At 46.5% G+C, this 13,334-nt stretch overlaps 1 long non-coding RNA gene across 1 annotated transcript; it reads right to left on the reverse strand.

Moving 5' to 3' along the window:
• Positions 1-9,117: 9,117 nt before the first annotated feature.
• LOC123946086 lies at positions 9,118-12,764 on the reverse strand. Its single transcript, XR_006819582.1, has 3 exons — positions 12,652-12,764; positions 12,281-12,502; positions 9,118-9,423 (listed from the first exon to the last, which is right to left on the reverse strand). It is a non-coding gene; the product is annotated as an uncharacterized LOC123946086 (long non-coding RNA).
• Positions 12,765-13,334: the final 570 nt, after the last annotated feature.

Below are 13,334 nucleotides of genomic sequence, written 5' to 3' on the forward strand. Positions count from 1 at the left end.
AGCCCCTCCCCACCCCTCCCCTCCACCCCGTGTCCCCTTGCCCTCCTCCTCACCTGCCCCTTCGCTATGAGGCTCCACCCAACAAATACTTAAAGTCATGTAATAAAATCCAAATAAAAACTTAATAAACTAGAAATAGAAGGAAAAACTATCCATAAACGTATCAGAAACCAACAGCAAAATCATACATGAACATAAGACATGAAGGGGTAAAACCCCAAAAGAATGTTTTTCACAATGTTGGGTCCATAAAGGCCATTCAGGGCACGGCATGAAAGCCGGGTACTAGGCAATTTCAATGACAAATGAGGTTCTGATGAATACGTTTGCGGCACATTTCATCTCCAGCTGCTGACAGCTTCAATGAACGCCACCTGGTTTAATCAGGAAAGCAACACAGAGAAGAATGTGAGCCATCTCAGGACTAGAGAGAGAGAAATCCGTCCGGAGACACCCAGAATCGGGGACAACAGCCCCAGGATCCCCTGAGAAGTGGGCTGGCGAGAAACCACTCAGGCGGTGGCAGCCACGGGCCCAGCTCAGCGCTGCAGCCTTGCTGGGACCTCACCCACGGGTGGCTCTGGATGCTGTCGGAGCCGCTGCTGTCCCCAGCACACGTTCTGGAGGGGTCTCACAAGAAGTCTCCTGCGGGTACAGCTGCTTGGGGGACTCTGCATCGAGAGAGCAGGAATGAGTATCTGATCTCCGCGGTGGAAGCCAGTCTCTCCAGCCCAAGGATGATCACGCAGGGAACCGCGCCAAACAGGGGAAAAGTGTCCGAGAGGCAGGAAGATTAACAAACGTCCATGAGAGCCAAAGCCTTTGGCTGCCCCACATGGTCGCATGCGTGCACGCACGCACACAGGCACACACGCACGCACACCCTGACATAAACAAATTGGCAGAAAAAATGTGAAATGTTTTCCTTTTATATGCTGCTCTTATGCCTCATACAAACAAAAAGATGTGGCTCAGCGGGTTAAAGCCTCTGCCTTCGGCTCAGGTCATGATCCCAGGGTCCTGGGATCGAGCCCCGCATCGGGCTCTCTGCTTGGCTGGGAGCCTGCTTCCTCCTCTCTCTCTCTCTGCCTGCCTTTCTGCCTACTTGCCTACTTGTAATCTCTATCTGTCAAATAAATAAATCTTTAAAAAAAAAAAAAAAGACACATCAGTTACTTTCTCCAGCTCCAAACCAGCTTCCAGTTCCAGCCCAGAGCACCCGTGTCCACTCTGGCTTCTGACTGAGAAGGTGAGTTCATGGTTCACAGGCTGGGTGGCCAGATGTTTGGCAACGTCCACTAGGGTCAGTTTCGGTTTCCTTTCCTCCTCCCTCTTTTCCCTTTCCTTCTCTCTCTCTCTCCGCCCCCTTTCCTTCCCTCCCTCCATAGGGAGATCACCAGTGCTCTCTCAGAGATATCAGAGAACTCTGTCTTGCTCAAGAAGACAAAACACAAGATAGCTCAACAAACAAACAAAAATGCCCTGTTCTGGTCTCATTCATTTGCCTTTCTCATCTTTAGGAACTAAGAAAACAAGGAATTCCCAAGTCCGCTGGGCTTCAGTCCCCCCAGTGCTTTAGTCTGGCTCCCTGTGGGGTTGGGGGGATGGACAATGGTCCCTCTCTAATTTCCTGCCTGCTCCCTAGGGGGAGCCCCTCGGTGGTGGTCAATCACATGGGCTGTAGGAAGAGTCCATTTTTTCAAAAAAGATTATTTATTTATTTGAGAGAGAGAGAGCAAGCATGCGAGCTGGGAGAGGGGCAGAGGGAGAGAGAGAATCTCCAGTGAGCACGAAGTCCAATGCGGGACTCGATCCCACAGCCCTGAGATCATGACCTGAGACGAAACCAAGAGTCAGACACTGAACCGACTGAGCCATCCAGAAGCCTTGGGAAGAATCAGTTTTTGTTTCAGAATATTTCCTCAAGTCCTCATTTTGAAAAGATACTTTCACAGAGTATCAAATCCTAGGTTGACAGTTCTTTTCTTTCAGTACACTGAAGTCATCATCCTAATACTAGCAACGCCTCAATAAATACTTCATCTGCTCCCTACGATTGAGCCCCCCACAGCTGGAAGGGCCATGTGGCCAGTTCGGGCCAATTAAATATGAGCTGAAAATACATGGGTCATTCCAGATCAGAACAGTGAGTAGTCCAGGAGTGAGTTTCTGGCTGTGGCAAATAATTTTCTCTCTTTGTAGATGATACAATATGATTTGCTAGCCCATCCTCATATTACAACTTGATATACTGATGTATTTGTAGAAAATCCAAAAGAATTGACTGGCAAACCATTAGAATTAATAATGAATTTAGTAAAATTACTGGATATAAGGTCAGTATGCAGAAGTCAGTTGCATTTCTTTATACTAAGAAACAAAAATGGATGAAATAAACAACTTATGATGACATTAGAATGCACCACCAAATACCTAAGGAGATAGCCAGCAAAAAGGTCAAGATCTCTACACTGAAATTACAAAGTATTGCTTTGTATGAAAGACTTAAGTAAATGGGGAGATACCAGGATTGAAACAGTCAATATTGTTAAGAAGTAAGTGCGTTCTAAATTGATCTATAGATTTGGGGCTCCTGTGTGTTTCAGTCAGTTAAATGTCCAACTCTTGGTTTCAGCTCTGATCATGATCTCACTGGTTGTGAGACTGAGCCCCACACGTTGCTCATGCAACGGGTTCCATGCTCAGAGTGGAGTCTGCTTGAAGATTCTCTCCTTCTGCCCCTCTCCCCACTTGCACATTCTCTCTTTCTCTCAAACAAACAAATAAATCTTTTTTAAAAAATAAATTGATCTAGCGGCTGCCTTCGGCTCAGGTCATGATCCCGGAGTCCTGGGATCGAGTCCCACATCGGGCTCCGTGCTCGGTGGGGAGCCTGCTTCTCCCTCTGCCTCTGCCTGCCACTCTGTCTGCCTGTGCTCACTCTCTCTCTCTCTCTGACAAATAAATAAAATCTTTAAAAATAAATAAATAAATTGATCTATAGATTCAATGCAATCTTAAGAAAAATATCCCAGCAGGTGTTTTGTTGAAATGGACAAGCTAATTCTAAAAGTTATGTGGGAAAAAAAAGGCCCTAGAATAATAAAGGTCATCCTGAGAAAGGATGAGTTGGAAGACTTGCACAACCAGACATCACAGTTTACTGCAAAGCTACAGTATTGCACAAGGCTAAACAAATAGACCAAAGGAAAAAACTGTGTAATTTCCACAGGTCTATTTGCCTAACCTTGGATTGGTAAGATGATCTTTTCAACCAATTGGATATCATATGCAAAAAAAAAAGTGAATCTCAATCCTTTCCTTGCATCATACCTAAAGAATTATGGGCATCAGTGATGAAGTAAAACATGAAAACTTGTAGCAAAAAACCCCTAAGAGGCTATGTTCATTACCTTGGGATATGCAAATATTATATACAAGATAAAAGCCACAGATAACAGAAAAAAGTTGAAACTTGGAATTGACTAAAATTAAGAACTTCCGAATATTAAAATAGACCAGGAAGAGTACAGCCTATTTCACAGCAGCATTATTCGTGGTAGCCAAAGAGTGGAAGCAATCCACTTGTCTATCAACGGATGGATGGGTAAATAAAATGTAGTCCATACAGACATATTATTCAGCCTGCAGAAGGAATGAAATTCTGGCACATGTTACAACATGGATGAAACTTGAAGCCATTATGCTCAGTGATTATAAAGGACAGATACCACAGGATTCCACTCATATGAGGTACCCAGAGTAGTCAAATTTACAGAGGCAGAAGGTAGGATGGTGGATGCCACGGGCTGGAGAGATAGGGGAATGGAGTGTTGGTGTTCAATCAACACAGAGTTTCAGTTTTGCAAGATGGAAAAGTTTTTTTTTAATTTTTTAATTTTTTTAACATATAACGTATTATTAGCCCCAGGGGTACAGGTCTGTGAATCACCAGGTTTATACACTTCACAGCACTCACCATCCCCAGTGTCCATAACCCCACCACCCTCTCCCTATCCCCCTCGCCCCTGGCAACCCTCAGTTTGTTTTGTGAGATTAAGAGTCTCTTATGGTTTGTCTCCCTCCCAATCCCATCTTGTTTCATTTATTCTTTTCCTATCCCCCCCCAAGCCCCCCACATTGCATCTCCACTTCCTCATATCAGGGAGATCATATGATAGTTGTCTTTCTCTGATTAACTTATTTCACTAAGCATAATACCCTCTAGTTCCATCCACGTCGTCACAAAAGGCAAAACTTCATTTCTTTTGATGGCTGCAGAGTGTTCCATTATATATATATACCACATCTTCTTTATCCATTCATCTGGATTTTTTTGTTTGTTTGTTTTTTGTTTTTGTTTTTGTTTTTTTCCATTCATCTGTTGATGGACATCTAGGTTCTTTGCATAGTTTGGCTATTGTGGACATTTCTGCTATAAACATTCGGGTGCATGTGCCCCTTCAGATCACTACGTTTGTATCTTTAGGGTAAATACCCAGAAGTGCGATTGCGGGGTCGTAGGGTAGCTCTATTTTCAACTTTTTGAGGAACCTCCATGCTGTTTTCCAGAGCGGCTGTACCAGCTTGCATTCCCACCAACAGTGTAGGAGGGTTAAGGCGGAAAAGTTTTGGAAACAGATGATGGTGACTGTTGCAAGACATCATGAATTCACTTAATGGATTTCAGGTACATTTAAAAATGGTTAAGGTGGTAAATTTCATATTATGTATATTTTACTACTGAAAAACTAAATTAAAAGATATATATACACACACACCAGTTAGCAAGTTAAAGTCAAGACACAACCTGGGAGAAGATATTTGTGATAAATATATCTAACAAAAGATTTTTATCTATAAAATATAAAGAACTCCCACAAATCATTAAGAAAAGTAACATGATAAAAAACAGGTAAAAGGCTTGGACAGGCGCTTCACCAAAAAGGATATCCAAGGGGTCAACAAGCATGTGGATATGTACTCAACATCACTAATAGTCAAAGAAATGTACATTAAAGTCAGCAATCACACAGGCATCATTACATGCTTAGCAAAATGGCTAACAATGTAAAAAGTGACCATCTCAGGAGATGACAAGGGTGTGAAGGACCTGGAACTCTCATATATTACTGACGGGAGTGAACCTTGACACCATCACTCTAGAAAAGTGTTCAGACATATTAATAAAGATACCTATTCATGTAGCCTCAACCAGCAATCCTACTACTGAGTACATGTCTACGTGAGATGAGTATTTGAGTCTACCAAGGTACGTATTCACAAGGACGTACATAACAGCCTTATCTACAACAGCCCCAAACGTGTCCATCCCCTTTAGAATGGATAAACACATTGTGATATATTCGTATAGTGGAATAATAATCACTGGTGAAAAATAATGAACTTGGGCTACATGCCATCTCATAGATAAAACTTTGAGTACAAAAGACTACATACTGTATGACTTATTTAGATGAATTATTTTTAAGATTTTATTTATTTATTTGAGAGAGAGACCACAGGGAGGGGAAGGGGCAGAGGGAGAGGGAGAAGCAGGGTCTCCACTGAGCAGGGAGCCCGATGTGGGGTTTGATCCCAAGACTCTGGAATCATGACCTGAGCCGAAGGCAGATGCTTAACCGACTGGGCCACCCAGGTGCCCCTAACTTGGATGCATTTTTAAGAGCAGGCAAAATTCCTCAATGGGGTTGGACATCAGAAGAGGGGAGATGGTAGGCAGAACAACGACTCCCTCAGATGTCCTACCTGAATCCCCAGAGGCTATGACTATGTTATGCCACATGGCAAAAGGGCCTTTGCAGATGGAATGAAAGTTACTGGTCAGTTGACCCCAAGAGAAAGAGAGGATCCAGACAGGACTTGTCTCATCACACAAGCCCTTAGAGATAGAGAAGTTTCTCTGGATGGAGGCACAAGAAGGTCGGACAGATTCAGGGTGTGAGGAGGACCATGCGCCTCTGTGGAAAGATCCGGAAGGAAATGAATTTCGCCAACACCATGCATGAGCCTGGAAGCAGACTCTCCCCAGGATACTTGGCTTTGACGTTGTGAGACCCGAAGCACAGAAACCAGTGATGCTCCCTGCATTTCTCACCTTCGCAGCCGTTGGGTAATACTTGGTGTTGTTCCAGGCTGCTGAGTTTGTGGTCATTGATTATGAATTTAGTACGGCGGCCACAGAAAACCGATACACTGAGTATGGGGTGGGAAGGAGAATAAGGGAAGCCTTCTAGGGCGCCAGAAACATTCCATGTCTTCATCAACGGGTAGTTACATGGGATACACGTAGGGTAAAAATTCATTAAGTTGTATTTCTAAAAATAGGAAATGAGCCCCCACGTCTGTCTAATTTTAGGAGGAAAAAAAAAAGAAAATGGTGGAGGTGAGTGGGGGATGGGTGACGCAGGTGATGGGGATGAAGGCACGTGCTTGGCCTGATGAGCACTGGGTAGAGTGCCTAGATGTGCTGCATCATTACCGCACACCTGACACTAATATAACACCCTACAGTAACTCCCTGGAATTAAACTTCTAAAAAAATAGAAGTTACTTACTTGTTCCGTTCCGGCTTTATTGCATTATGGGCATAGAGTGCAACCTAGATCATTTATTTTTCTGTTTTTCTAATTTCTCATGATTTGCTTTATAGACAAGGACCTGACCTATTTTTACAAATGTTTCCAAGCCCATCTGAAAACCTCCATTCTCTGTGTGTCAGGAACAAGATTATTGTGCATAGCAAGGTTTTCCATTGCGTCACGTAGGAGGAAACCCTTCCCTTTACCTGTGCGGAGGGAGCTCTGGGAGAGGAACGCCTGGCCTCTCTTCATCTTCTCCCGGGGGAGGAGGGATTTATCAGCTCATTTCTGCAGGAGTGGGTTTATGCACAGCTCAGCCCTTTGCTCAAAACTCTCCTTAGGACTTGCCTGCTTGCAGGAGAGCGTGTGTTGGCTTCTGCTCCCACAAGCTACACGTGTCAGGGAGGCAAGCCCACGGCCAAGGCTGGCTGTCACCCAGCATGCCGGCGCCTCCGAGGGAGAGCTGCCCACTTGTGGGGTGGAATCCTCAAGCCCTTGTGGCTTGCCGAGAAGGCTCCCCTCACTTTCCAACGGCCTCATCAGCCATGAAGGTCATATTCTGACCATCTCTCCATCTGCCTCATTGTTGTGTCTATTTCTGGGTTGCTGGTGTGAGCCGAAAACTCTGAGCAGTATACTAAGAGTATAAGGGGCAAAATGATACCCGGAGATCGTGTTGCTAATGCCTACATTTGGGCCTTTGGCTTTGGTTATGTAGGTCATGTATGGTTATGAACTTGGCAGCTCACAGAGGCAGGTGGCCTTGTCCTCACGAAAGGCTGCTGTCTCTCTCCCTTTCTCTCTCTCTTTCGCAGGAATAGGTCTTGGTTGATGCCAGTCTTTGGCCTTAGTAATCGGTGCAGCTCAGGAGGTAGATCACTTACAGGAAAGAGAAGCTCGGCTTACAGCTCTTCTCGATATTGATAGATGGGAGCGAGAGCCCCCTTTTTCTCTACTATTAGGGTAGTTTCTCAGCCAGGCTGCGCACAGCAGTCTCAAATCGATGTCTGCCATTAAAAATTTATGACGTTAAAAATTCACTGGGCAATGATTTTTTTTAAAGATTTTATTTATTTGACAGAGAGAAACACAGCGAGAGAGGGAATGGGAGAAGGAAAAGCAGACCTTCTGATGAGCAGACAGCCCGATGTGGGGCTCGATCTCAGGACCCTGGGATCATGACCTGAGCCGAAGGCAGACGTTTAATGACTGAGCCACCTAGGAGCCCCTGGGCAATGATTTTGAGTAGACATTTTAGGAGTGTCTGGGTGGCTCAGTCATTAAGTGTCTACCTTCGGCTCAGGTCATGATCCCAGGGTCCTGAGATTGAGCCTGGTGTCAGGCTCCCTGTGGGGAGCCTGCTTGAAATTCCCTCCCCACCTTTCTCTCCCCTTCCTCCTCCCCCCATGCATTCTCTCTCTAAATAAATAAACAATCTTTAAAAATGTATAGATGTATCACTTAATCAGGCATTTCCACTTCTGGGGGTGTACTCAAAAGAATTGAAAGCAGGGACTCCCCCTGGTATTTGTTCTCCCTTGTTCCCAGTAGCATTTTTCTCACAGCAGCCCAAAGGTGGAAACAACCCGGTGGCCACAGGGGATAGATGGGTAAACAAAGCATGGTGCATCTGTATGACGGAGAGTTAGCCCGAAGAAGGAGGGGAGCTCTGACCCGAGGTCTGATGTGGACGGGTCTTGAGGACATTATACAACGTGAAATGAGCCAGCCACAAATGGACAAATATTGTGTGATTGCACTTAAATAAGGTACCCAGAGTAGGCACACACAGGTCACTGGTCACCAGGGGCCCCCGGGGGAGGGGCTGCTGAGTTGGCGCTTACCGGGGACAGTTTCGGTTTCAGATGATGAAAAAAATTCTGGACATCACATTGGTGATGGTTGCACAACCATGTGATTGCACTTTGTGCCGCTGAACCCACACATAGAAACGGTTTCAATGGGACATTTCATGTTACGTTTATTTTACTGCAATTTTTGAAAAAGAGAAAGAGAATTGTCATTTACCCAATTAAAAAAAAATCTGTTCGTGTCATGCGTGGGTAGGTTGTGTTCATTCAAGGGCCCCAAACTCTGTCCTTTTATTTATTTTTTTGTTTTCTTTTCTTTTCCTTTTCAAAAGATTTTTACTTATTTGAGAGAGAGAGGGGACACAAACAGGGTGAAGGGCAGAAGGAGAAGCAGGCTCCCCGCTGAGCAGGGAGCCCGATATGGGGCTCGATCCCAGGACTCTGGGATCATGACCTGAGCAGAAGGCAGACACTTAACAAACTGAGCCACCCAGGTGCCCCTCTGTCCCTCTTTTCTTTCTTTCTTTCTTTTTTTTTTTTTTTTAAGACTCTATATATTTATTTGACAGAGATCACAAGTAGGCAGAGAGGCAGGCAGAGAGAGATGGGGGGAGAAGCAGGCTTCCCGCTGAAAGAGAGCAGAGAGCCCAATGCGGGACTCAACCCCAGGACCCTAAGACCATGACCTGAGCCGAATGCAGAGGCTTAACCCACTGAACCACCCAGGCACTCCCCTCTTTTCTTGAAATGATTTTGATCCACCTTCAGGACCAAGAGAGGGTACCAGGGAGGGGCCAACCCTGAATTCCTCAGACTTGTCTATGGGTTCCAAGGCGCATCACCACGATGAATGTCTTCATCCCAGAAGCATCCCCGCGGTTTTAGAATCACATGCTCAAACCATGGCTTCACCTGAAGAACGGCGGTGGATCTTATAGATAATCATTTTTAAAAGGAATGGAGGCAGAGGAGTTGGCCGAGGTGCTGCTGGCCAAGCTGGAAGCAGGCACCTGTCCAAAAAACCGCACAAGGTGGTTAGGGGTGGGGGGTGGCTGCTGACCTCTCTGGGAATCCAGCTGGGCAGAAGCCATCTTCAGGGTAAGTCTCAGCTGAGAAGCCGGGCGAGGGACACCCGTGGTGCTCGCCAGAAAGCTGTCTCTGGGGTGGTGTTGAAGTCACTGGGATGGATCCCCACTGACTCACCTGGCGGCTGAGCACCAGGAAAGGAGCTCACGCCAGAGCCGGGAAGCGATGCCTGCAATGCGCCCTCTACCGACAAAGCTTAACATGCAGCCCGTCAACTAAGGAAACCGTCAGAAGCCCAGCACTCCGGGTGGGTTTGGAGCTGAATCGCCCTATTGATGACCGGCACAGGGACAAGATGCTAACAGTTGTGAATCTGGGGGAAGGTCTCTGAGAGTTCCTTGTACTATGCTTGAACTCTCCTGTATGTCTGGAATTATTCCTACGTTTAAGCACTTAAAGAACCCCTTTAGCTGAAAACCAAAATAAAACGTTGGGGAGGATGATTTTTTGACTTTAAAAACAGCATTGGACTCCCGAAGAGAAACTGATTTTGGACTTCTTTGATTTTTTGGACTTTAAAAGATTTTGGTCTCTTTGAACTGTCATCTCGTGAGGACAACACAATTCGATTTCAGACTCTTTGAAGTTCTAATTTGCAAGGAGATCAAATTTTAATATTTTTTCCTAGATATTTGCAATGGAAGGGGGTTTACAAGCAATGTGGGAGTTCTCGCTGTTGACTCTTTACTGTTGGACTATCTTTATGCTAAATCTTGATCTCACTGCACAATCTTTGAAGAGGTATATTCGACAGGGTTTACTCTCTCTTGGGATGGGAAATGGAGAAATTCTGGTTTTAGCAAGAACTTGGAGTTAATTAATTAATGTTTTGATCTGACCCATTTCAACATCTTTTTCAGCTAGCTTCATATGGCCCACCAGCAGACCCAGGATGATCCAGGCAGAAGTGGTTGATACAGAGGGAACAGACAGGTAAAGCTGAGAGCAGGGGTCTTTTACTGGATGGTTGCTTGCCATCTGCTGACTATGGACTTGACCGAAAAACCCACTGCTTATTTAAAAGATGGTTAGAAGTATGGGGCGCCTGGGTGGCTCAGTCAGTTAAGCATCTGCCTTCGGCTTAGGTCATAATCCCAGGGTCCTGGGATCAAGCGCCTTGTTGGACTCCTTGCTCCGTGGGGAGACTGCTTCTCCCTCTCCCCCACTTGTGCTCTCTCACACTCTCTTTCTCTCTCAAATAAATAAATAAAATCTTAAAATAAAAAGTTTAGAAGTAGTGGAAGGATCACTTATTCCCTTAGTCCTATTTCCATGTAGAGGAATTCTATCCAAGTAGAGCTCCTGGCCTCTTTCCACCCTTGAGCAAGTTATATGGTAGACAAGTTGGCCAGAAGGAAATGCCATGAATTTGAGGTCCTCTGGCCTTCCAGGGCACTCAGTGTCTGTGCCCCTAAGCGTACAGGGTTGGCCCAAGGTTGTCCAGTACTGTGCATGGCAAGGGGTGAGGCCATCTAATGGAAGAGTGAAGTAGAAGCAAGCCAGCTTGGGCATCCAACACAAAGCCATTTCCTCCAACAAATTTAATCAAGCTGATACTTTCATCTCTGCCTGCCTGACTCTGGTCTATTTCTTCATTGGCTCTGGGTCTTGGGATGGAGCCCCATGTTGGACTCCCTGCTCAGCAGGGAGTCTGCTACTCCCTTTCCCTCTGCCCCTCCCCGCCCCCCTGCTAGTACTCTCTCATGCTCTCTCTCAAATGAATAAATAAAATCTTCTAAAAAATTTTCCGTAGGCACATTTAAAAGAACAGATGGAATTGATTTTAAAAATACATTTAATTTAATGCAATCTGTCCAAAATGTTATCATATCAACATGTGATCAATTAAAATGATTAACCGAGGGACGCCTGGGTGGCTCAGTTGGTTGGGCGGCTGCCTTCGGCTCAGGTCATGATCCTAGCGTCCTGGGATCGAGTCCCATATCGGGCTCCTTGCTTGGCGGGGAGCCTGCTTCTCCCTCTGCCTCTGCCTGCCTCTCTGCCTGCTTGTGATCTTTCTCTCTCTGTCAAATAAATGAATAAAATCTTTAAAAAAAAATGATTAACCGAATTTTTTTTTTTAAATAGGCTCCACAGCCAGCATGAAGCCCAATATGGGTCTTGAACTCACGACCCAGAGATCATGACCTGTTCTGAGATCAAGAGCTGGACATGACTGACTGAGCCCGTCTGACACCCCATTAATTGGATATTTAATGTATTTTGTACACTATGCCTTTGAAATCCAGTGTGTATTTTATACTCAGAGGACATCCTAACTTGGACTTGCCACATTTCAAGTGCTCAATAGCCACATGGCTAGCGGCCGCCATATTGAACAGGACTGGTCTATGTGGTCTTGCCTATCAGGGAAAGAAAGCTAGTTTTCCACCGTAATTTTGTCTAGGTGAATTACAACTGTAATTAAGGCTATCTCTCCCTTCCTCTCCCCTCCCCACAAACACACATCTTTTTCATTTTCTCAAGAGACCAAGAATGGGACTGTGATTTACTGATGACAATATTTCACATTTCATCACGAATTCAAGGGCCACCTGAAGCTCATGGTTGAGGGCGGACCTCAGTGAGCTGGGGTGACAAGGGAAGGCCCCTTGAGGCCACCCCCAACTAGTCTGGGTTTCTGAAACCTAGTCAGAGCCCCTCCCCCATCCCCAGGGGACTTGGGGTTTAGCTTACTGACCGAGACTCCTAATTTCCTTCTAGTGGGGTGGGGGGCAGGGCATGAGCAGGACGGTTGATCTTTTTGCTGCTGTCACTGACCTCAGAACGGCCGGACAAATTCACCGGCCGCTTTGGAAGGCCCAGCATTTTGGAAAAGCCTGGAGCTTGTGTCCATGGCGGCATCGAGGGGCACCTGACAGCTGCTGGCTCCATTCTCATCTAACCATGCGATCGTGTGCGTCTTCTTTGACAGAGAGATTCCATCTCAGATCCCATCGGCTTCTCAGAGCTCCTGGGTCCCCACAAAGAACCGCGCTCGAGCTGTTAGAGAGAGGACAGGGGTCAGGTGGGGTCCCCCTGAGCAGCACGGATGGCCAGCCGTGGTAAGGACGGGCATTTCTGTCACGTCTGCCCACAGGGGCACCGCACATGCCCGCCCGCGCCTGCCCCGGGTTTCACTCCGGCCTCACCTCGGGCTCACGCACCAGAACGCGGACACCGAAGCAGGCAGCGGAGGGTCGCAGGCGGCTCTCCGAGCTCCACTCCAGCTCACTCTTTTCCGTTTCCTCCCAGACAGTCCAGGGAAGAAACGAAAGCCCCCGCGGAGGGACGCCCTCTTCTGGGCCCGGGATGATTATGGAGAGCGCGCCTTTGGCGCCGTGTGGATGCTCGTGCACGATATTAAACGTGGAGAAAACTGTTTATTCCCTTCCTATGGACACACAACGAACACACCTTTTAGGACCTCCAGAAGGCAGAAGGAGAGGCTTATTGGAGCCCGAGTGGGGAAGGACAGGGGCCCAGAGAAGCCTCTTCACAGGGAAGAGCGCGCTGCGGAGAATGAACGTGTCTACGGGGTTCCGCCTTCCTTACATCTTGCAAAAGCTCTAACCATGACAGATTTGCACGCAGGCGGGAATCCCGGGTTTACCAGAAAGGAATGCGGGCACGAGGAGCCTTGAAGGGCATCTCAAGGACAAGATGGCTTTCCTGCCCGCGGCCCGTTCGCAAAGCAGGTGTACGTGGCATGGCGCATGCGCGGAGGGCCCTAAATCAGGCTTCTGATGGGACCCGTTTCTACATAGTCATGTTGACTTGGAAATTTAAAGTGGCTTCCCACGTATCTCAGGCCTTCAGAGGGTTTTTCTGTCCG

This window comes from Meles meles, chromosome 7, assembly GCF_922984935.1.
Source record: "Meles meles chromosome 7, mMelMel3.1 paternal haplotype, whole genome shotgun sequence".
NCBI classification, from domain to species: Eukaryota; Metazoa; Chordata; class Mammalia; order Carnivora; family Mustelidae; genus Meles; species Meles meles.